Source organism: Musca autumnalis, unplaced genomic scaffold (assembly GCF_047663935.1).
Source record: "Musca autumnalis isolate F117 unplaced genomic scaffold, ASM4766393v1 scaffold_2, whole genome shotgun sequence".
Classification (NCBI taxonomy): Eukaryota; Metazoa; Arthropoda; class Insecta; order Diptera; family Muscidae; genus Musca; species Musca autumnalis.
In genome coordinates this window covers 163,671,819-163,696,223 of record NW_027411755.1, presented here as the reverse complement: position 1 = coordinate 163,696,223, position 24,405 = coordinate 163,671,819, and the positions used below count along the sequence as shown (strand labels likewise).

The window sequence follows — 24,405 nt, the reverse complement described above, 5'->3', positions numbered from 1 at the left end:
TATTTGTTAGAATCTAACAATTTTAAATAGAGCTGTGTTAGGTCAGATAGAAACAGTTATACAGTTTGTCTACGCAATGTTTTTTTATTGTTGAAGTTTCAATCTCGTATGATAGTTTAAGTTTGGAGTATTACTCCAATGGCTTAACTTCATTATTACGCACTGACAGCCTTGCAAAATTTACTGATCGCTACCAATATCATGATTTCATCCCGGCAAAACTTAATTGGCAGCCTTTGTAAGACAAAATTCGAAAATTAGAATAAATAAAAATTGACCCCCGTACTACAACAATTATAACCAAAACCAATAAGTACATGTCGGGAGCAGGGACGTAGCCAGGATTTCATTTCGTGGGGGGCCCACCTGACCAAAATTTTTAAAGTTAATGTTAGCGAAAATTTATTATTTAGCAATGATTTAAACTTTATTTTGGGCTTATTTTACTGATGAAATAATTTTCATTACTATTTTTTAATTAAAATGGAGTAAGATTTCTTAGCCAATTTCCCATTGTTTCAGGCTTCAATTTTCCACACCAGTAGTGCGATTCTGTAACTTTTTTTAATAACGAACCGACATCGGTAGTTAACAAAAATATTCGGTTGAGTTAACGAAAGTGTTATTCTGTAACTTTATGTTAACGATTGTAGAAATCGTTAGCACATACCGACGAATATCGATGGAAAGACAAATTGTCAAATATTACATTTTAATATTTATTAATGTATTTTAATTTGAAAATATTGTTTGTTCGCAACTACGGAAGACAAAACGCGTAAAAGAGGAAAATATCGGCTTTTTTAATAAATGTGCCTACAATAAGTGTCCGCGAGTGTCCCAACAATGAATATCTCAAGGGTAACATCAACTTCTAAAAGTCAAGATTGTGTGTACATATGTATGTAAGTACATTTAGGAGGCAAATTCGTACATTTTATTAATTTTGGTGGTTTTATTCCAGAAAATGAATAAACATATTACGCTCCCTCTAATGTATCCACACTCCCTGTGCTTGAAGTGGACAGGAACAGTCTTTTAGAAATATGCAGAAGGTGCATTCTTATGTCCACCATTCATATGTTCAATGTATTACTGGCAAAAATATTTAATAAATGTATGTAATCAGGGTCATTGGTCAAAAGGTATTAAATTGTATTTTTACGCAGACATATTTTTGGGTTGGGTTGCAATGAAAAGTAGAATTAGTTTCGTCATATGATGATTGAACTTTGAAATGATGTTCACAGAAGTGAATATGAAAAATTAGGAAATCCGACTTATATTTTTAGCAATTTGTTTGTTAGTGATGCTGAGTTTAAATCTATAAGATTACCACAGAACAAAGTAGGTTATAGGAATACTATACACGTTTAGAACTCAATGCGGCATAAAAAACGAAAGCCTCCTAGAAAAATAGTTACAACGGCATTGGTATATGTCTTACATAGCAGTGCCACACTTGAGTTCTTTTGAAGCATTAGCTAATGTCTTTCCACTTTAATAAATAAAATAAAGGTAAGCGAAGCCTTCATATGTAGGTTACCATGGGCATTCTCTACCGTTGCTTCTTCACCAGCGTCGATATAATTGATGCTACATAAAGATCGTTCAAGGGAGAAATATGAGTTAATCGAAAATGAACAACTTTCTCTTTGGTGATCTTTATGTAGCTTCAATAAAATCGGCGCTGACGAAAGCACAACAGTGGCTAAGCTGCCCCATGTTATGAGGATTTTTCTCAATAAGGCGGAATTTACCATTTGTACCGTCCTTATTAACTTAACAGATTTCATAAAAAACGCCGTTGTTAAAAGAAATCAGCAAAATATTGCAGTAATGTACTGTCGTTAAGACTTAACAACTAATTTTTTTTGGTTGTTAACTTAACAATAATTTTCGGTAATTAACGACAAAATTTACCGACAAAAATTGTTAAAATTGGTATACAGAATAGCACTTACCGATAATTGTCGTTAAGTACCGACATTTGTCGTTAATTCTGTCGTTAAGGAGTTGCAGAATCGCACTACAGAGTATGGTAAATTATTCAATTTCGGAAGTTCAGGTGTCCAATCGTTTTTTATTGCCATAAAGAAACCAACTATCGTTATTTCACTAAAGATATTTTGGTGTCCAATCGTAGGTAGATCTTATCACAAAGAATTTCTGAAGGCCGATAGTGGTTTTCTTGATAAAAAATATTCTGAGCAATAGTGAGTCTATCAATCATGAAATTCTAACACCTAATCGCGGGAATGTAAATGACGAATTCTATTGCCCAATCGTGCATGTACACTATTTTGGCGTCCAATCGTCGGACTTCTCTTAAAGAAATTCTGGTTTCCGATCGTGGATCTTCTCATAAATTGATCAGGAACTAGGAAAACTCTCGCCACCTGCCTTGAATTCTTTTAAAATGAAATTCTGGCGTCCAATCCAAGATCAATACATGTATACATTCTTTTAGCAAAAATCCATGAACAAAATATTTCCCAATCTACATTTTTTATACTCCCAGCCTTTAGTCAAAATAAACCTCATCGAAATAATGGTTTTAGGGCCAAAGTGTGTTTGGAAGAAATCTGTTTCAGAAAACTTTAAGTCGACTTAGCCATGTTGGTCCGTCTTGGTGGAGGACACGATGATTCTCGAAGAGATCGGTCCAAAATTTGGACTTCGTTTTGTTTTGTCCAAATTTTGATCAACTTCGAAGATGGAACATATCAATCCATTCTATCGGTAACCTTCCACAGAGTATTTCAAAAATGTTCAGAGATGTGCAGTTTAAGACGTCTCTCTCGACAATAAATAAGTGGATAAATGTAAGATGAAGACCTAAGTAGTCATGGCTTCACTTCCTTTTTGCTAATAATTTAGTTATAAGTAAAAATATGATATAAATAAATTAATAAATAAAAAGACCTCTCTGGAAACGCTTTCCTTTTTTGCAACAAGTGTTCTCGGGGCCACTATTACTACAGTACAAGTTTTTCAGGGGAAAGTCCATACTTTCAGAGAAAATGGCCCGAAAGCTGTAAAGAACACCTACGGCCGTCATGTGTAGTGACTAGTGCGCACGATAACTTTCGAGCCTTATACTGCGGTACATCCTTCAAAAACCATCAAAATAGTTGTTAAATGCAGTTTAAGGTCTGTTCGAGGATCCTTAGAAATGTTTACTGAAGGTATTCCTTTTGTTTAGAACGGTATTGTGTTTTTCGTGGGCAAGTCCATATTTCCTGAATAAAAAACTGAAAAATATTCTGTGACGAACTGAAATGACTGGTGGGAGCAAAATTTTTTTAAAAGGAATGACTTCCAAAATAAAATCTACTTCCAAAATGAACCATGTCGGTCCGGTCCATTTCTTCAGGTACCTTCTCCGCAACACTTGTGATCAATGATATAATCCACATTTTGTCGCCAAGTTCATACGTCCGAAAATGGCTACACAATTCTGAAAATCTCCTAATACATGTGTGGCCCCTATTCGATCTGTACATAGATGAAAATTTCAGTTCACACAGACTCAGGGTATATTCCTGTCCGCAAAGCCGACTGATTCTTGTTGAGATTTTGACGAAGAAGAGAATCTGTTTCCGATCAGTTTTTTTGATTTCGTTTGTCGTCACAAAGTCCTTTGTCAAAGCAGGAAAAAGGAACATTTCTACAAATGTGCATCCATAATTCCCAAAATACAATTCAAAGAGTAACACAATGCAACACCGAAAATGCAAACAACTTCTAGTATGAATTTTTTGAAAATACATATTTAGACTACAAATACCATAGTAGGGTTTTGTTTTGTCAGATCCAGTTCTAATTTTAAGGCCTCATCTAAACCGGGCTAAATCTACACGTTTTTGCATTTATCAGGCCCTTATCTCAGAAACGAATAGGAATTGGGCCTTGCTGTCTTTGGCAATATTGTAGCCCTGTACTAGTAGAACTTATCTTTTGAAAAACCCACATAAGAACAACTCCATCTACGGCATCAAAATCTATAAAATATAGAAAATTTTACATAACTGCTGAAATTCTGGTCAGTATGGGCTAAACTATTGGGAGTTGAACAAAGTAACCTTTTGCACAAATCTTCCAAATAAAGTTCTCAACAACACTTTAGAACATTCTAAAACTCTAAAATGCTTACTTCATGTTGTTTCAGCTGTATTTTGCATAATATATTTTACAACACGTATTTCAAACACAGTTCACACCAACAGTTTATTCTCGCATTTCGGATTTCACTACATTATTGATATTTTTATTAAATCGTCGTTGAAAAATGTACTGAAAACAACAGCATAGAGGCATTTTACATCAATGACATGTTCTGAAGAGTTGTGTATTACATTCCAGGGCATATTTTTCCAAAAGAAAATATTCAGAAAAAATTAACGGTTGTGGAGATACGGTGCGAAATGTATAAAAATTGTGGAATTTTTGCATATATTTTGAAATTTGAGGCAATAAATGCAGTTTTTCGAGTTCATTATTTCTCCAAATATTTTATTCTTGTCCTTAGCTACAAATTTGCTTCAGAGGTCAGAAGAAGTTTCGCATTGGTTTCAGGGATAAGCGCCGAATTTCTTTAAAAACTCAATATTTAACCATGTTTAGAAACCTAACTTCTTAATTTTTTCATACATTCAATAAGTAAACCAATGTAGTTGACCCAAATACTTTACATATTTCTTTAAAAATCTAAAACATTTTAAATGTTGGCTCAAAAATTAAAAAAATGTGTAACATAAGCTAATATCCTATGGGAACGAAAATCATTTCGGGCCCGGCCCCCCCCCCCCCCCCCTGGCTACGTCGGTGGTCGGAAATAAAGTGTCCAACAAGTATTTTTGGAAATCAAAATACCCAGGCTTTTGAGCCATACATTAGCAAGAGTAGTATCAGTGTGTTGTAAAGTTTTTATACCCTCAGCCTTTAGGCTAGAAAGGGTATATCAGCAAAAATGTCTAAAATCGTCTTTTCCATTTCAAAAAAATCAAAAAAAAATTTTGATACTACATCTATGATTTTTGGTACATAGATTAAGAAAAAAATCGTCATTCCAAATCTGTTTTCGTTACCAACTTTGATTGTTGCGCGCAAAAGATTTGACCGTTTTAATTATGCTAATTAGAAAAAATTCAAAAAAAATCGCCGCTTAATATAGTAAGCTGTTATATCCAATTGTCGTTAACTGAATTCGCACCCTTTGAGAATATGCCAAAAAAATTCAAAAAGTTTCAATGGATTCGCGAAAAATTAAATTTGTTAAATAATTTCACGTATTTACAAACATATTTTTGAAACAATAGCGCTTATACTTACAAAAAAAATATATAAAAAAATTATAGCAGCATCCAGACATTGTGAGGAATAAAATGAAACATAAGTCGTGAAGTTTGGAGCTATAGTATTCGTGTTATTTGCAAAAATACAATGAAAATGTGACGAAAAAAATAAAAATTATGTTATTCTAATTTTATTTTTTTATGGTTTTATAGGAAATGTTGATTGAGTTCTTCGTCATTTTCGTCCAAATTTCACGCAATAATGAAGATATTCCGTTGCAACAACTTTTTCACTTATAGTTTTCCTATTGGCGAATATTTTTAGAACATTATATTAAATCACAAGGAATTCCAATTGTGGCATAACATTAAAATAATGTTATAATGAATATTACAACATTTGAAACGCATAGAAACCGCGTAATAGTGGAAATCACAAGATGCGCATCCGATTTTCCAAAACAGCGAATCAATCCCTCTTATTTGATATACACTTTGTGAAATTCCATTTGACGACCACGATGTAGCATCAGTTGCATGTTAGGGTGCAAAAAACAGTAAAATGCCCATAATTTCCACGAAGTACATTTGCATTTTATGCGCATCCGATTTCAATGATCACCATTAAAAAATACATCATCCTATGTCATTTCAATGCGATCCATCAAGAACCGTGGATGTAGCATCGCACTCAGTTTTTAGAAAAAATCTATTATATCTCCGGATTCGCGAACGTTTTTCAATATCTGTTTTCGCACATTTTAAATATGCGTTTCGCTCTATTTATCTAAGTAGGAATAACACATCTAAAATGCGTCTAAATACGCGATATTTTCAAAAATATTTTTTGCATATTTTCGAAATTTGAGGGGTATCATATCCGCCGATCTAGTGGATGGATTTAGACGCGCAAAGGCTTGTTAGATTCAGAACGTAAAAAAACTAAATTCACGCGGGTTTCCACTGAAATCGAAAGGCATTTGTAAGTTTTGAATCCAAAAAACTGGTTTTTAAAAAAAAAATACGCACAAAAATTTCGACTTTAAGCTGAGATTGTTGTGAACCTTTGAAGGCTACACGCCCGAGTTATACATCAAAAAATGCGTAATCGCGAGTACTACAATCTCATAATCACTTTTTAAACGAGTACAGTTGCGCGTTCCGATTAGAGCAAAAATTCAAAAAACCAAATTTTTCAGTCTTCAAAATGTCAGCATCCGTTTGAGATTGATGCGGTGGTTATATTAAAAAATCATACATTAGAAACTTCATCTCTGAAGTGTATTCTTTAACTTCTTCTTTGAACATTATGCTCTACATTGTATTGTAAAGCCACTAATTGAAAATTGACTTAAAAAAACTCGTTTCCTTCAAAGATTTTTTTCTATTTTTTTACATTAATATGACCACAGCTTCCGCTCAAATTATAATTTTAAGAAATCCATCGGTGAATCGTGCTAAAACAGTTTATTTTACCTAAATGCGTTCAAAAGTTATGGTATATTACAACAATTCGCGAGATACAATACCCCATACCTCAGTTTCAACAGAAGTAAATTTTCTACAAAAAGGCCGATATACACTTTCATACGGGCAAAATGTGCCTCATCGAAATAATGGTTTTTGACCCCAAGTATGTTTGGACGAAATGTGTTTCAGACAATTTGGAGTCGATTTAGCACTGTCCGTCCGTCTGTCTGTCCGTCCGTCTGTCTGGCTGGTGCGGACGATAACTCTCGAACGGATGAACCGATTTGGTCCAAAAGTTGGCTATCGCAATATTTGGTCCAAACTTAGTTTAAGTTCGAAGATGGGTTATATCGGTCCACTCCTTCCGGTACCTCCCCCACAAAAGTTCCAAAATGTTCGGAAAATTTGTGGGCACGAAAACTCTTGAAGGGAGTAACCGATTTGGTCCATACTTTGCACATCGTGAAATTTCTACCAGCCTTAGATGAGGTTCCAATATGGACTCAATCGGCCCACTCCTTCGGGTACCTCCCACACAAAGTTCAGTTTAGGACGTGCTCTCGAATCGCTTTGATTTTTGTTGCAGCAACTTGTACTCACTTCCCCCCATACGACGGTACAAGTTTCATCAGGGGCAAGTCCATACTTCCTGAGAAAATGGCCGGAAAGGTTCAAAAAGCCCCTATGACACCTTGTGTAGTGGTTGGAGCGCAAGATAACTCTCGAACGGATCTGTCGATTCGGTCCAAAATTTGGCCTTCGTAATATTTTATCAAAACACAGTTGAAGTTCGAAGATGGGCTATATCCATTACGACGGTAAAAGTTTTTTCAGGGGCAAGTCCATATTTCTTGGGAAAACAGCCCGAAAGGTGTAAAAACCCCCTATATCGCACATATGTGGCAGTCGGAGAGCACGATAACTCTCAAACTGTTCAACCGATTTGGTCCAACATTTTCCGTCCGATTTCGTCCAACATTTCCGGTTCACAACTTTCGGTACTTCTCGCCACTATTTCAAAAATTTCACTAATGCTAGGACGTTATCACTTGAATGGGGCAACCATTTTGGTCCAAACGTTGGATCTCCTAATATTTTATCAAATTTTAGTTTAACTTCTAAAACGGCCATATCGGTCCTGCCCAAGGATACCTGCCCTTAATTCCTAATCCACATTTTTGTCGGGAAGATCAACTGTCCAAAAAGGGCCACAAAATTCTGAAGAGACCTTAAATACATTCGATCTGTCCGCAGGTGAAAGTTTCACTTTACATTGGCTGAGGGTATATATCTGTCGGGAAAGCCGACTGACACTTTTTTACTTGTTTTTTTATACACTCCACCATTGTATGGAGGGTATATTAAGTTTGTTTTTCTATTTGTAACACTAACATTTGCGACTATATCAATTATATATATTTTTGATCAGGATAAAATTCTAAGACGATCTAGCCATGTCCGTCTGTTTCAATCACTCTAGCGTTCGCAATAATTGAGCTTGAGCTCTATATTTTTGCACAAGAGTGTCTTTTTTCCATAGACAGGTCAAGTTCGAAGATAGGCTATATCGGACCACTTTTTGATATACCCCATATAACGGTAGCTCCCGATTTTCGGTATTTTGGGGACTTTAGCTACATTTGTTGACCGTTCTACCTGTAATTTCACGTTTGGGATTCCCAGTTGTCCCAAAATATCTCCACTAAAAGCCGTTGACATAGGTCCATGTTTTTGTATAGCACCCCTATATAAATTGTCAACATAGGTCCATGTTTTGGTACAGCTCCCATATAACGGTGCCTCCCCATTTTCGGTATTTTTGACCGAACTATCTGTAATTCGAAAAACTGTCAACATAGATCCATGTTTTGGTAGAGCTCCCATATAACAGTACCTCCCGATTTTCGGTTTTTGGATTTTAGTCACAATTTTTGATCCAAGTATCTGCATTTGAGGTTCCCAGTGGTCATAAAACTTCTCCACCAAAAACATAGGCCCATACTTTGATATAACCCCATATAAGGTTCCCGACTGATTGAATAAATTTTTTATGCTTTTTTAACTTATTTGGGTATCAGTGGTCACAAAATATCTCCGCCTAAAATCCTGTTTATATTCGCTAATTCACATAGCCTTAGGGCACGTATCTGTCGGCAAAGGCGATTGATAATCTTTGACTTATTTTTCAGAAATCAAAATTCGTGATTGAGTCGTAGTCTGTATCTTCCGACTCTACAACTTGTGGTAAAAAAGCAAATTTGGCATTTTATGACACAAAAGAATATTATATCCTTAGGTTATCGACAAGATAACTAAATATAGAAGTCTGCACTCGCGGATTAAAATTTTTTTTCTTTTGCAGGTATTCAATTCATACGAGGGCTGCACGATAACTATCTGGCCTAACAATCAAAACGCGAATATTTACCATCAAAAATAGATTTATTGTTTATACCCTCAGCATTTATGCTAACGAGGTTATATACACTTTCATACGGGCAAAATGTGCCTCATCGAAGTAATGGTTTTAGACACCAAGTATGTTTGGACGAAATCCGTTTCAGACAATTTGGAGTCGATTTAGCAATGTCTGGCTGGCTGGTGCGCACGATAACTCTCGAATGGATGAACCGATTTTGTCCTAACTTAGTTTAAGTTCGTATATGGACCATATCGGTCCACTCCTTCAGAAACCTCCCCCACAAAAGTTCGAAAATGTTCGGAAAAATTTTACGAACGATAACTCTTAAAGGTAGTAACTGATCTGGTCCATACCATACACATCGTGAAATTTCTATCAGACATAGATGAGGTTCCAATATGGACTCAATCGGTTCTCTCCTTCGGGTATCTCCCACACAAAATTTCAGAAAAAATGTTCAGTTTAGGACCTGCTCTCGAATCGCTTTGATTTTTGTTTTAACAACTTGTATTTGCTACCCCCATCACGACGGTACATTTTTTTAGGGGCAAGTCCAAACTTCCTGAGAAAATAGCCTGAAAGATGCAAAAAGCCCCTATGGCACCGTGTGTAGTGGTTGGAGCGCAAGATAACTCTCGAACGGATCTGCCGATTCGGTCCAAAATTTGGCCTTCGTAATATTTTGTCCAAACATAGTTTAAATTCGAGGATAAGCCATATCGGTCCACTCCTTCAAGTACCTCCCCCACAAAAGTTCAAAAATGTTCGGAAAATTGTGCGCACGATAACTCTTGAAGGGAGTGACCGATGTAATCCATACTTTACACATCCTAATATATCTACCAGATATAGATCAGATTCGAATATGGACTATATTTGTCCACTCCTTCGGGTACCTCCCACACAAAATTTCGGATAAGTTCACTTTAAGACCTGCTCTCGAATCACTTTGATTTTTGTTGAAGCGATTTGCATTCACTACCTCCATTACGATGGTAAACGTTTTTTCAGGGGCAAGTCCATATTTCTTGGAAAACCCCTATGTCACCATATGTGGCAGTCGGAGAGCACGATAACTCTCGAACTGTTTAACCGTTTTGGTCCAACATTTGGTCTTCGTCATATTATATCCAAACTTAGTCTCATAGGGCAATACCGGTCCACAACTTACGGTACTTCCCCCCAATATTTAAAAAATGTCACTAAAATGCTAGGACGATATCACTTGAATGGGGTAACCAATTTGGTCCAAACTTTGGATCTCCTAATATTTTGTCAAAATTTAGTTTAACTTCTAAAATGGCCCATATCGGTCCTCCCTAAGGGTACCTCCCCCACAATAGTTCATCATTTGCGTCTTAGTGCAGTTAATTCCTAATCCACATTTTTGTCTGCAAGTTCAAATGTCCAAAAAGGGCCACAAAATTCTGAAGAGACCTTAAATCCATTCGATCTGTCCGCAGGTGATAGTTTCACTTCATATTGGCTGAGGGTATATGGGCAATATTATTGAAAATTTAACATCGTTGAAGCCAAGGTTTACCCGTTTATAACTCGCGAATAGTGGTTGTATATTGTACAATTTAAATGCTTTTGGGTAAAATGAAATGTTTTTAGACTTGGCAAAAAATATTGGCCTTCAAAGTTGATTTGTGTGGAAGATGTGGCTCTATTTATGTTAAAAAATGGGTTGAAGCCAACGTGACTTTTTTTTGTTTTCTCTCGATTTGTGACTAAACCACATTTTAAGTGTTTTTTGAAATTTTCTTATAATTTCGTTCCGCAAACAGGTTTGTCAAAAATCATATATAGGAATGAAGAACTCACGATTCTGATTTATTTGATATATGTACGTGTCGTGAATGTAGCCTCCACTGCTTCAGAGAAATCTGTATCCAAATATGAAAATTTTGTGCGAACAAATTTCTAAAAATCATATATTTCGGGTCTAATTTGTACAATTGTCATTCGATTTACTCGTGCATGATCAATAAAATAATTAGCGTTTTTATAATAATTTTTTCTTAAAAGCAGAAGTAAAACCGCGATAACATTTGTCCGCAACAACCAAAAATTTGCTCGCGAGCGCATTTGTACTGGGGAATTTTTTCTTAACCTATGTACCAAAAATAGTTAATGTAGCGCGAAAAGAAAAAATTCAATTTTTTTGAAATGGAATATGAAATAATTGGCAACATTTCCCATATATCTGTCGGCAAGCCGACAGACACTTTTCTACTTGTTTTAGTTAAAATCGAAATTTTTATTTTGACAGTTCACAATTTTTTTAAGATGGATATTTTTAATTCCGGACATGACAAGATTATTAGGTTCTTTATGATTCCACAAATACATATCGTCATCATAAATGCCCAAAGTCGTAACTAACAAAATAATAATTTTACAGGAGAATCACAAAACGTTATAAAATTAAAAACTGTTTTATGGAATATTAATCTCGAATATTTGGGATATTATCAATCAAATACGAATGGGAGTAAGTAATGAAACCAAAACCGCGAAAACGGTTGGTTCTGGGATCCGTCATTACAAAGAAAATCTGCAATGTTATCCCATTTTCCAAAATGCCAGTTCTTGAATAGGATCGTTATTTTTGAACGTAGAAGCTTGAAATTTTGCAAGAGCATGTATTTTAGTTTTATGTATTAGATTCAATAAAAAAACGAATATTGATTATTTTGGAGATACGTCTTCGGGCCTTTATGGTGACGATATACTGGTCGGTTCATTCTTCTTCGAGCTTCAGTGGCACCGCAAACTGCTTTAGTAACAAGTAAAAAAGTATCAGTCGGCTTTGCCGACAGAGATATACCCTCAGCCGGTCTATATTGAAACAATTTTTCCCCAAAAAATGTATGTATTTAGGGGGTTTTAAAAATTTTGGGGGTTTGAACCAACAAAAATGTTGATTAGGATTAAAGATGAAAAGTTTTGCGGAGGAGATACTAAAAGGTATGGATCGACATGGACCATTATGGAAGTGGATCTCCAGCCACTACATGTTATGCCTATGAGGTTTTTACACCCTTCGGGCTGTTTTCTCAAGAAGTATGGACATGCCCCTGAAAAAAAAAAACGTTTACCATCGTAATTGAGGCAGCGAATGCAAGTTGCTTCAACAAAATCAAAGTGATTCGATATCAGGTCTTAAAGTGAACTTATCCGAAATTTTGTGTGGGAGGTACCGGATGGAGTAGACAAATGTAGTCCATATTTGAACCTGATCTATATCAGGAAGATATATTAGGATGTGTAAAGTATGCCGAAGTGGTCGGCCACTCCCTTCAAGAGTTATCGTACGAACAATTTTTCCGAACATTTTTGAACTTTTGTGGGGGAGGTACCTGAAGGAGTGGACCGATATGCCTTATCTTCGAACTTAAACTATGTTTGGACAAAATATTACTAAGGCTAAATGTTGGACCGAATCGGCAGATCCGTTCTAGAGTTATCTTGCGCTCCAACCAACTCACACGGAGTCATAGGGGTTTATTGCAACTTTCATGTTATTTTCACATGAAGTATGGACTTGCCCCTAATGAAACTTGTATCGTCGTATTGGGGACAGTGAATACAAGTTGCTGAAACAAAAATCAAAGCGATTCGATAGATGACCCTAAACTGAACTTTTCCGAAATTTTGTGTGGGAGGTACCCGAAGGAGTGGACCGATTGATGCCCGTAATTACTAGCCCTAGGTAACTAGGTAGGTAGCTACCTATTAGTTATCTTTACCTACGCGTTTGGTAATTTCTACGTGCCATTTACCGAGGCGTGTAAATTTTGAAAACATGTGGTAACATTGGTGATTTTCATGATTTCAATGATTTCGTAAAAATATTTCCACATATAAGTGTTTTACAATTTTTAACACATTGGCAAGGATCAACCAGGCAAAATCCTTGGTGTAAGTAACACGGCCGTTTTCGACCCGGTAACGTTACCTATGGATTGAAATTATGAAATTGTGCTTATAAGGGGGATACCTATGAACTCATAGATAACTACGCGTAAAAATTACGGGCATGAGTCTGTATTGAAACATTATCTAAGTCTAGTACGCATTTTACGATGGTCAAAGTATGGTCCAAATCGGTTACCCTTCAAGAGTTATCGTGCGCACAAATTTTCCGAACATTTTCGAACTTTTGTGGGGGAGGTACCGGAAGGAGTGGACCGATATAATCCATCTTTGAACTTGAACTAAGTTTGGACAAAATATTACGAAAGCCAAATTTTGGACCGAATCGGCAGATCCGTTTGAGAGTTATCTTGCGCTCCAACCACTACACACGGTATCATAGGGTTTTTTTTTAACTTTCAGGCTATTTTCTCAGGAAGTATGGACTTGCTCCTAAAGAAACTTATAGCGTCGTATAGAGGACAGCCAACAAATTGCGTAAACAAAAATCAAAGCGATTCGAGACCAGGTCCTAAACTGAACTTTTCCGAAATTTTGTGTAGGAGGTACCCGAAGGAGTGGACCGATTGAGTCCATATTGGAACCTCATCTAAGCTTGGTAGAAATTACACGATGTGCAAAGTATGGACCAAATCGGTTATTCCCTACAAGAGTTATCGTGCGCACAAGTTTTGCGACAATTTTTGAACATTTGTGGGGGAGGTACCTGAAGGAGTCGATATATATGGCCCATCTTCGAACTTAAATCGAATCTGGACAAAATATTTCGATACCCAAAATTTTAACCGAATCGATTGATCCGTTCGAGAGTTATCGTGCGCACCAGCCAGCCAGACAGACAGACGGACGGACATTGCTAGATCTACTCAAAATTGTCTGAAAAGGATATCGTACAAACATACTTGGGGTCTAAAACCATTATTTCGATGAGGCACATTTTTGGTCGTATCAAAGTGTAAATATCCTCTTTAGCCTAAAGGCTGAGGGTATAAAAACAATGTTTCGTATGTGGCCATTTGTACAATATTTTTCTAAAAAAACAATTCCGAAACTAACTCAAGGTGAGACATATCATATGAAAATAAAATCTTTTAAAAAAGTTTCTGGTAAAAAATCACGAAAAACATTTTTCGTGCTAAATAAGTGGCCATAACCCCTTAATGACCCACATGAGGGTTTAATAATATGAAACATGAAAAAATCCCCTAATTTTTAGATTTTAGCCAAGTTTGCCAGGTTACCAATTATGGAGTCTATATTTTAATTTTGTCGAAGATTCATAATCAAGAAAGTGTGGGAACAATTGATCTCTATATTACCATTTTTTGGCTTATGTTGAATGTAATAATTAAAATGCAATAAAAAAGTGATCAGATTTTAGGAAATATTTTGTAATGTTAAATAGGTAACAAAAACTATAAAATCAACGAACATATTGGGAATTTCCAAACAACGGAAATACTAACAATATATTTAAAATAAAAAATTATTTATTCATAGGCTATCATTTCGTCATAAAATGAAATGTTTTATGAGTTCCAATTTTTTATTCATTTTAAAAACAAACCGACAACTACAAAATCGGATCATCAAACATTAGCGCCATATGTTGCGATTGCCATAAAATCTGAATATTATGGATTTTGCGCATTTGTTAAAGCGGTTAAATTTATTAATTAGTGTGATTTTTTTAATTTATTTTATGATCATTGTCTTCATACGCCATGTTAAGAAGCTAGAACAAAAAGAGCGTGAGAAGAGGCAGTATATGTTCATTCAAACAAAACAAAAAGAAAACATAAAAATAATTGAAATTATGTTTTATTGAGTCTCTTGGGGGGATTGTCTGTCAGACTGCTCTACTTGCTATCACTACTGTTATTCTATGTAGTGGGAGTGTGCCCAGACAGACAATGATGGACAATGATTTTATTTGCATATATGGAATGAGACATTCCAGTCCAAGTTTGTGTGTCTTAATGTACATACATACAAATATTTGTATATTGTACATATGTATTAATTTAGGGTAGAATAGGACAGTTGGAATTATGGATTCTTGGGGCTTTTTCTCCCTTTACATTGATCCCTTGTTCACAGATCTCTGCAATGTTTACATATCCCTTTCACTCTGTAATCCCTTTTCTTCTTGGAAAATTAATAAGACTCACTGTTGCAGAACTCTTCCTTATTTCTAATTCTAGTGTATGTCGATTTATTTTTCCCAGTAAAATAGCATTTCTAATTGGGCACGAATATCTTTAATGCGGACAATTACAGGCCAAAAACTACAGCATCAACATCAAACGATTTCACACTCCAAGCAAACCACAGAAAAAATGATCAAAAATAAACGACATTAACCATGCCTTCTATGTTTTCTTTGCTCCTTCCTCCATTCGTTCTTTTCCAAATATAGGATCACTTGAAGGAAGGGGAACTCTTGTTACACCAGCTTCGATTCTGTGAAAAGGGCATCTGTACAGGCAATGAAAAAACTTAAACAAGTGATGGTGTCTGGCCAAAAGGCACAACAGTCATCATCATCTTCGAAATGGATTTCCATCAATCTAAATTTAGATCATTTTGAAAAAAAGAGAGGATGAGATAAAGACTTTGTCAGTGTCGTTCTACTTACACCAGAAGTCAACTGAGGGAACTAAAGAAGCAGAGCACCAAAAAAAGAAAACAATTATTCCCAGCAAAAATTATGTAGCCCATTACAAAATAATGTAACAAGTTAAAACTAATTATATCACTACTTACTAAGTAATGAGTAGACATCGGATTTTAGCATGTTTTTTATTTCTTATCCGATTGGACTCAAATTTTGGATCTAGGCGTTTTGAGGGTCAATTTTTCGATATTTGGGGTCATATCAAAAATATGCAAAAAATATGCAAAATATATGCAAAAAATATGCAAAATATGCAAAAAATATGCTAAATATGCAAGTGATTTTTTGACGAAAATCGCCAATTAAATCTGGAAAATCATCAAAAAAGCGTTCTAAATTAAGTTTTTTGCCGTTTAACATAGTTTTTGGCGGATTATTATGTTATTGAGACTCTCCAGATATTCCGCCACAGCAATAAATCTGGACTAACAAGACTTAAATCAGTTTTCACAAGGTGAGAAAATGTCAAATAACCCAGCATTCCTATTACAACATAAGTTGCTTCCTATACAAATGTAAGCTCTGTTCCTTTACGTGCAAGTTTTTACCACTTTTTACTCGAAAAGCGTTCCTTTACTTCAGACACCATACAATTCATATGGGAGCATTTTACAACTTTTACTACTTTTGTCGGTTTTACCATTTTCAAAAGTAAAGGAACAGACCAGTAGATAGACAATGGAAAAATTTCAAAACCTACATCAGAAATGTCAAAATCAACGTGTCCAAATATGGTGATAGTTTGTAATCGGCCAAAATTGTCTAGCAGAAAAACAAAGGAGCTAGAGTTAGTCATCGCTATTTTTGTTCAGATATAAGGACAATTTTTTGGTATTAAAGTACCATTTACCATTTAGAAGTATACGTTTTGAATTACCACATATTAGATTTGAATATATTTTATAGTGTTTAGTCCTTTATTCAATTTTTGTTCTTTGTGGTCAAAAAGCTTCTTTGGAAAAAATGCTCTAACTGCCGCTTTAATAGTGATGACATGGTTTTAGTTTAATGCACTAAAAATACATAATTTAAAATATCAATATTGTACGCATACAACCGCTTAATGCAAAATTGGAAAATGTTCACTCCTCGGCGAAAAGTAATGCATTATTGTAATACCCATCCACGATTAATAATAAGCAAAATGAAGAACACCCAATGTATAGTGCAAAATGACATCACATAGAAAAACCACACAATAGGGTAGTAGTGGTAAAATAAGTCAAAAACCTTGGAATTGTCTTTAAAATGGCAAAACCACTCACATATTTCTGCTAGAAAAGTATTTGGAATGTTGATAACATAGTCGAAAAGTCATAACCCTTTTGTATACACAATTGTTTAATTTATACCAATCCGTGTACTCGATAATTTGTACTAACTATTACCAATGCTTCGAATTTTGACAGTTGTTTAATGGAGAAGTTGGTGCAAAAATTGTTTCAGCAACATTTAGTAAAAATTATCGAGAACAAGGACAAACCTTTCATGACACATTAGTCTTGTTGTATAGGATATAAATAACTATATTAAGAAAAATATTCGCCGCAATATTGCCATTAAAGTTGCCAAATACACTATACACTAAAAAGGCAAAGATTTCAAGGAATATTAATTTACAAAACGATGAAATTCCACATCTGTCTCTTGGTTTACTTACATCCTGATGTAAACTTTAAAAACGTCATATTTCTAGCACTACTTTCACAATCTGATTGGCTTTTTTCTGGAACAAATACGGGCAATGCCAATAAAAATGTTCAGATTGTCGAGTAGAAAAATCGCACTATTGTTTTACACGTACAGCACTTTCATTTAAGTGTTCGGTATTAGCAATTACAATTTAAAAAAGTATTATTATATAACTTCCACGAGTAATTTAATCATATAAAATAATTTATTTTCCTTACAATTCGTAAATCCGAACAATTTGATAATTCGGACACCGCCGAAACCTGTGGTGTAGGGATTATCGCGAATGTACTGTATATATGGGGGCAATATCAAAATCTGAATCGATTCTTACCAAAATAGGGATCGCTCTAGGGCCAAAAAATCCCCAATTTTTATGCGAATTGGTCTATAAATGTGACCTGTGCTTTTTTTCAAAAAGACATGGCCAGATGGATAAATGCGAATCTATGCAGATCATCAAAAGGAACTGTGGGTCTATTTCGTTTCATTTTGCATGTTGTAAACTCATTCACTAAGACATAATACGGTTAGGGTATTAAATATAGTTAACAGTGCAATCATGAATAAAAATTCCGTGCAGAATTTGTTTCCTTTCCCCAATTTCACAATTTTTATTTCCATATTTATGCCCCAAGAGGGAATATTTTTGTCGATTCGACTAGAATACGCCTTAATAAGCGAATCAAGTAGTTTTCAATTTTTAACAAAAAATTATTTTAAAAGAATATTTTTTTATATAGAGCAGAGCATATTATAGAGCAGAAACTATCAACATATTTGGATACGTACATTTTGACATTTCTGATTGAGTTTTTGAACAAAGTTGTATTAGAAAGCAACTTATGTTGTAATAAGAAGGCTGGGTTATAGGAAATTTTCTAAGTCTTTTAGTCCAGATTTATTGCTGTGGCGGAATAATAATTAATAACATGATAATCTGCTAAGAAATCGACGTTTAACGCCAATAAACTTAATTTAGAACACTTTTTGATGAGTTTCCAAATTTAATTTGATGATTTTTGTCAAAAAAATTACTTGCATATTTTGCATATTTTTTGCATATTTTGCATATTTTTTGCATATTTTGCGCATATGCAAAATATGCAAAAAAAAATAAAAATATGAGCCTGTCATTGCATTCAGTTTTCTTCAAAACGAATTTTGGTCCAATCAGAATTTTCGTATCTTTATTAATAAAAAATATGCAAATATGCAAAATCCGATGTCTAGTAATGAGTACGGTGGCACAGAGCGTGTGTGTTCGACTACAAATCCTATGGTTGTGTGTTCAACGTTCACCGTCGACACGCGAGTGCACATGTTAGCGTTTAAACAACTCTTAATGTTAGTACGCGTGGCCGAGTGTTAAGTGTGTTCGGCTACAAATAAGAAGTTCACATGATCAAATGCAGCAGAGAGCGAAATAAAATAAAAAATATTAAGTGTGTTGAAATTGAAAACAAATTCGACCACAAATTTTCAACTTCTAGTGGCCATAAAATAACCAGTTATTTTAGTGGGTATAGAATAACTGGTTATTCAGAACAGCTCGGCCGAGCTGTTCAAAACCGGAGGCGACACGCTGATAAGGTGTATTCATCAGCTAGATAGCACAACCTGAAGGAAGAACGAGTTCCCGAAGATTGGAACCTGAGCATCCCTGTCCCAAGGTGACGGCCTCTCGTGTGACTTTTTCAACATTCTGGTGGAAAAGGTTATACGAGACGCGAAGTCAAAAAAGTGACACAATTATATACAAACAGCCATATGTTACTTGCTTATACCGATGACATTGACATCATGGGTCGATCGGTAAAGGAAGTAACTGATACCTTTGAAAAAGGGAGTTTTCTAAAGTGGGTCTGGCGGAGACGGCGAGAAGACCAAGTTGATGGTGTAGACGCGCAATGCGTCCATAGAGATCGGGCCAACTGTTGAGGTTGGTTCCTATAATTTTGAGGTAGTAAAGGACTTCGTTTACCTGGGCACCACTGTAAACACAACCAACAACATCAGTTGTGAAATAGGAAGAAGAATAGTGTGGCCAATAGATGCTACTTCGGGCTGAGTAAGCAGTTTAGGAATAAATCCACATCTCGCCAATCAAACTGTTGAGGTTGGTTCCTATAATTTTGAGGTAGTAAAGGACTTCGTTTACCTGGGCACCACTGTAAACACAACCAACAACATCAGTTGTGAAATACGAAGAAGAATAGTGTGGCCAATAGATGCTACTTCGGGCTGAGTAAGCAGTTTAGGAATAAATCCACATCTCGCCAAACAAAAATAGCGCTTTACAAAACACTGCTAATGTCCGTGCTGATTTTACGTTCCGGAGCCTGGGTACTTGCGCAAGCAGACAAGGCAGTGCTTGGGGTGTTTAAGAGAAAAATCCTTCGAAAGATCTATGGACCAATCTGCTTTGACGGTGAATATCGACGTCGTATGAACCACGAGCTGTATCTGCTATACAACGTTATCAGTATAGATAAACGTATCGAGATGCAACGATTGATAGTTTATCTTCGAACTATCTTTAAACTTAAATCAAGTATATTATGATGCGCAAATGTTGGACCTACGTCAGTACCTCCTTTCTTGTGGCCGTCAAACATTTCAGATGGTCAACGTAATATTTTTTGAGCTTTTATGTCAGGACCACGAGGATACCTTCTGAAGAAAATTTGGAGGCGAACTACCGGCTGTAATGTCCGATATAAACCTTCTTGGAACTTGATATACCTTTGGAAGAAATTCTACAATGTTCAATTCGTAGGTTATCGTGTTCATCAGTCGTTTTAGTTAATACCGCCAGGGCTTTTTAACCTTTGGACCATTAAGGCTGGTCTTAAACTGCACTTTTGAGCAAAATATTTTGTATATGAGATACCCGAATCTGTTGACCGATTTAGTCCATATTCGAAACTGATTTATGTCTGTGAGAAATATTACCATGTTCAAAATTTGGACCATTTTAGCGAAAACCAACTAAAAAGCTTTAAGTTTGACCGGACCGAATTTTTTATGCAGGCGGTTCAGTTATATGGGGCCCAAAACAAAAAGTGATCCTATATCCATAAATTTTGGTGGAGAGATTTATTGGCTGCAAAATCATAGCTTACACCGAAAGTAAATGTATATAAAAACTTCAAAATACCACAAATCCGGCGGTACCGGTCTATGGAGCCATACCAAAAGATGGACCAATCTCCACAATTTTTGTTGGAGAAATTTCTTGACCACTGGGAACGTCAAATATAAAGTTACCGCTAGTTTTGGTTAAAAAATTTGTTAAATCCTTAAAAAAATGGAAAATTTGTATCGACAAATTTAAAAATAAAAAAAATAGAAAATTAATAGTTTTGTAATTAGTCGTTGTTTAATACAAAAATATTTCCAGAAAATCGAATAATTTTCCAAAAATTGATTTTAAATATTTAAATTGGAACCAAACCCACTGTGCATTTTTTTAAAACCTGAGCTTTTATGGTAGCGAGTGTATATACACTTTCATACGGGCAAAAAATGCTTCATTGATACAATGGTTTTAGACACCAAGCATGTTTGGACGAAATCCGTTTCAGACAATTTGGAGTTGATTTAGCCCTGTCCGGCTGGCTAGAGTGCACGATAACACTCGAACGGATGAACCGATATGGTCCAAAACTCAACATTCGTAATGTTTTGTCCAAACTAAGTTTAAGTTCGAAGATGAGTCATATCGGTCCACTCCTTCAGGTACCTCCCCCACATACATAAGTTCAAAAATATTCGGAAAAATTGAGCGCTCGATACCTCTTGAATGGAATAAACGATTTGGTCCATACTTTGCACATCATGAAATTACTACCATACATAAATGATGTTCCAATATAAACTTAATCAGTCCACTCCTTCGGGTACCTCCCACACAAAATTTCGGAAATGTTCAGTTTTAGACCTTCTTTCGAATGGCTTTCTTTAAGAGCAAGTTTTTTCAGGAGCATGTCCATACTTCCCGAGAAAATAGCGCAAAAGTTGTAAAAAATCGACCGATTTAGTCCCAACTTTGGCGTTCGTAATATTTTGTCCAAACTTAGTTTAAGTTCGCAGATGAGCTATATCGGTTCACTCCTTTAGATATCTGCCCCACAAAGTTCAAAAATGTTCGGAAATATTGTGCGCATGATAACTCTTGAAGGGAGTATACGATTTGGTCCATACTTTTTGTATAGTAATATCTCTACGGGACATAAATTAGGTTCGTATATGGACTATATAGGCCCACTCCTTCGAGTACTTCCCACATACAATTTTTGAAGAGTGCAATATAAAGCCTGCTCTCAAATCGTTTTGCTTCTTTTCGTAACAACTTGTATTCGCTGGCTCTATTACAACAGTACACGTTTTTTTCAGGGGAAATCCATACTTCTTGAGAAAATAGTCCGAAAATTTAAAATACCCCTATGGCACCATGTGTAGTGGCTGGAACTCACGAACGGATCAGCTGAATCGGTCCAAAATTTGGACTTCGAATTCGGTACTTGTTTTTTCAGGGGCAAATCCTTACTTCTTGAAATAATGACCCAAAAGCTCCAAAAAAGCTTGCCGGCACCAACTAAACTGTGTAGTACGTAAGATAACACGCGAAGGGAAAAACCGATTTGGTCCAAACGCTATACATCGTATTATATAGACGTCAGAAGTACTGTGTGTTACTTCTTTTCTTTAGGTCCGAGGCTGAGGGTATATCTCTGTTTATAAAATAAAATATGTATACCCTACATCATGCTTTATACAAGTATATACATGTAACACCGCGAAATATTCGTCCTTGTGGTATACCAATTTTCATAGCTCGACTAGATATAGCGAACTAATCTAACTCCAGCCCTCAATTATGGACAGACTGTCGGTCCAGTTGCCAAATTCACCATTAATTTTTTTACGTTGTTTTCTCCAAAAAATTAAAAAGGTCCTCCATTATCATTCTCTGATGATAAAATATCTTTAGCATCATCTTTAATAAGTTTTTAGTCCAGGTTTAGAAGTTCAGTCCTATCATCAATATTATTTGCTCCCAAAATCTTAAAAAAATGCTTCCCCAACAGCAGCAGTTGCTCCTAAAGTCTTTAAAAAATTAAAACCCGTTTTTATTCTCTTCATAATATTCCTTAGTTTCTCCTAAAATTTAAAAAGTCGGTTTGTCATTCGTCATTTTATCATTCTATCCAAAATCTTTAAAAAAAGTCCATGCTTATCATCATCCTTGGCTGCTCCTAAAGAGATCCTCTCGGATCGTGTTCAAATTTGTTTCAGTAAGTTGTCCGTGCGGCTCCCTTTACGACGGTTCAAATTCTTTCTTGCGCAAGTCCAAACTTCCTCAAAGTTTCAAGAAACCCTGACCGCACCAACCAAAATGACAAATCCGCAAGATAATTCTCGCAGGGAGCTTCCGATTGATGCAGACTTTGCACATCATATTATTTCATCCAGTCATGTATCAGGTTGGAATATGGACTATATCGGCCCACTCCTTCCGGTACCTCCCACAACAAATTAGGATAAAGTGAAGTTTAAGAGCTCATCTTGGATCGTTTTGAAATTTGTTTCAGTAAGTTGTACTTGCGGCTCCCTTTACGACGGTACAATTGTTTTCTTGCGCAAGTCCATACTTCCTGACATATTGTCCTCAAAGTTTCAAGAAACCCTAACGGCATCAACCAAAATGACATATCCGCAAGATAATTCTCGCAGGGAGTTTCTGATTGATGCAAATTTTTCCACATCATATTATTTCATCCAGTCATGTATCAGGTTGGAATATAAGCTTAATCGGTCCACTCCTTCTTGTACCTCCCACACAAAATTCGGAAAAAAGTGAAGTTTAAGAGCTCCTCTCGCATCTTTGAATCTTTTCAGTAGGTTGTCCTAGCGGCCTCATTTACAACGGTACAATCTTTTTCCGGAGTAAGTCAATACTTCCTGAGGTAATGGTTCAAACTCCAAAACCGTCCCGGCACATACTAAACTCGCTATACATTTCTTTCAAACTTAGTTTAACGTATTTTAATATTTCGAGTCCTTTATGAAGAAGTTTGGTTACTAAAAATGTTTGGTATATGTCAATATACGCCCCAAGTATGGTTTTGGGTAGGGAAATCCCGCACCGGGAATTCCTGAGAATTCTCGGTTTTTTGGTTACGGGATTTTCTCGGGAAACAAAATCATATTTCCCGGGAAATATCTTTTTATATTTGTCACAACTAATACTGAATGAATGAATTAAATATGCCCATCACTTTTATACCATAGAATCAGAATTCGATTAGATTTTTACAGAATCAATAAATTAGAAAAGATTTGGAAATAACTTTAATCTACAAAAGTGTTTTCAGGGAAAAAGTTATAAGAGCCGTACCAAAAACATGGACTATAATGACGGATTTTTATTCAGTTTTCTTTAAGTGCAAAAGAATATTTTCTATTTTAAAGTCCCATTTTTATACCCTCAGCCATTGAGCTAAAGAGGGTCTGGCTTGTTGGCTTTTGGACGAAGCCACCGATCAGGTCAAAAATTGGACATTCGAGATTTTTGTCAAACTTAGTTTAAGTTCGGTGACCCACTACTTCCGGTAACTTCCTCACAAAAGTTCAACAATTATCGCTAAAAGCGTGCGCATGATAACTGTCGAAGGGAATAACCGAATCGGTCATAATTTTGCATATGGGAATATTAATTCCAGGCATAGAACCGGATCCACACAAAATTCGGAATGACGTTTTAGAGCTCCTCTCGGATCGATTTCAAATTTTTCAGCAATTTGTCTTTATGGCCTCCTTTACGACGGCAAGTCCATACTTCCTGATATAATGTCTTAAAAGCTCCAAGAAACCTTGACGGCAACAACTAAAATGGAAAA

General features: G+C 35.7%; 1 protein-coding gene across 1 annotated transcript in view; it reads left to right on the top strand.

The window, feature by feature from the left end:
* The window catches only part of kon (chondroitin sulfate proteoglycan 4-like protein), a 99,869-nt gene that overhangs the window by 1,175 nt on the left and 74,289 nt on the right, over positions 1–24,405 (top strand). The window lies entirely within an intron of this gene.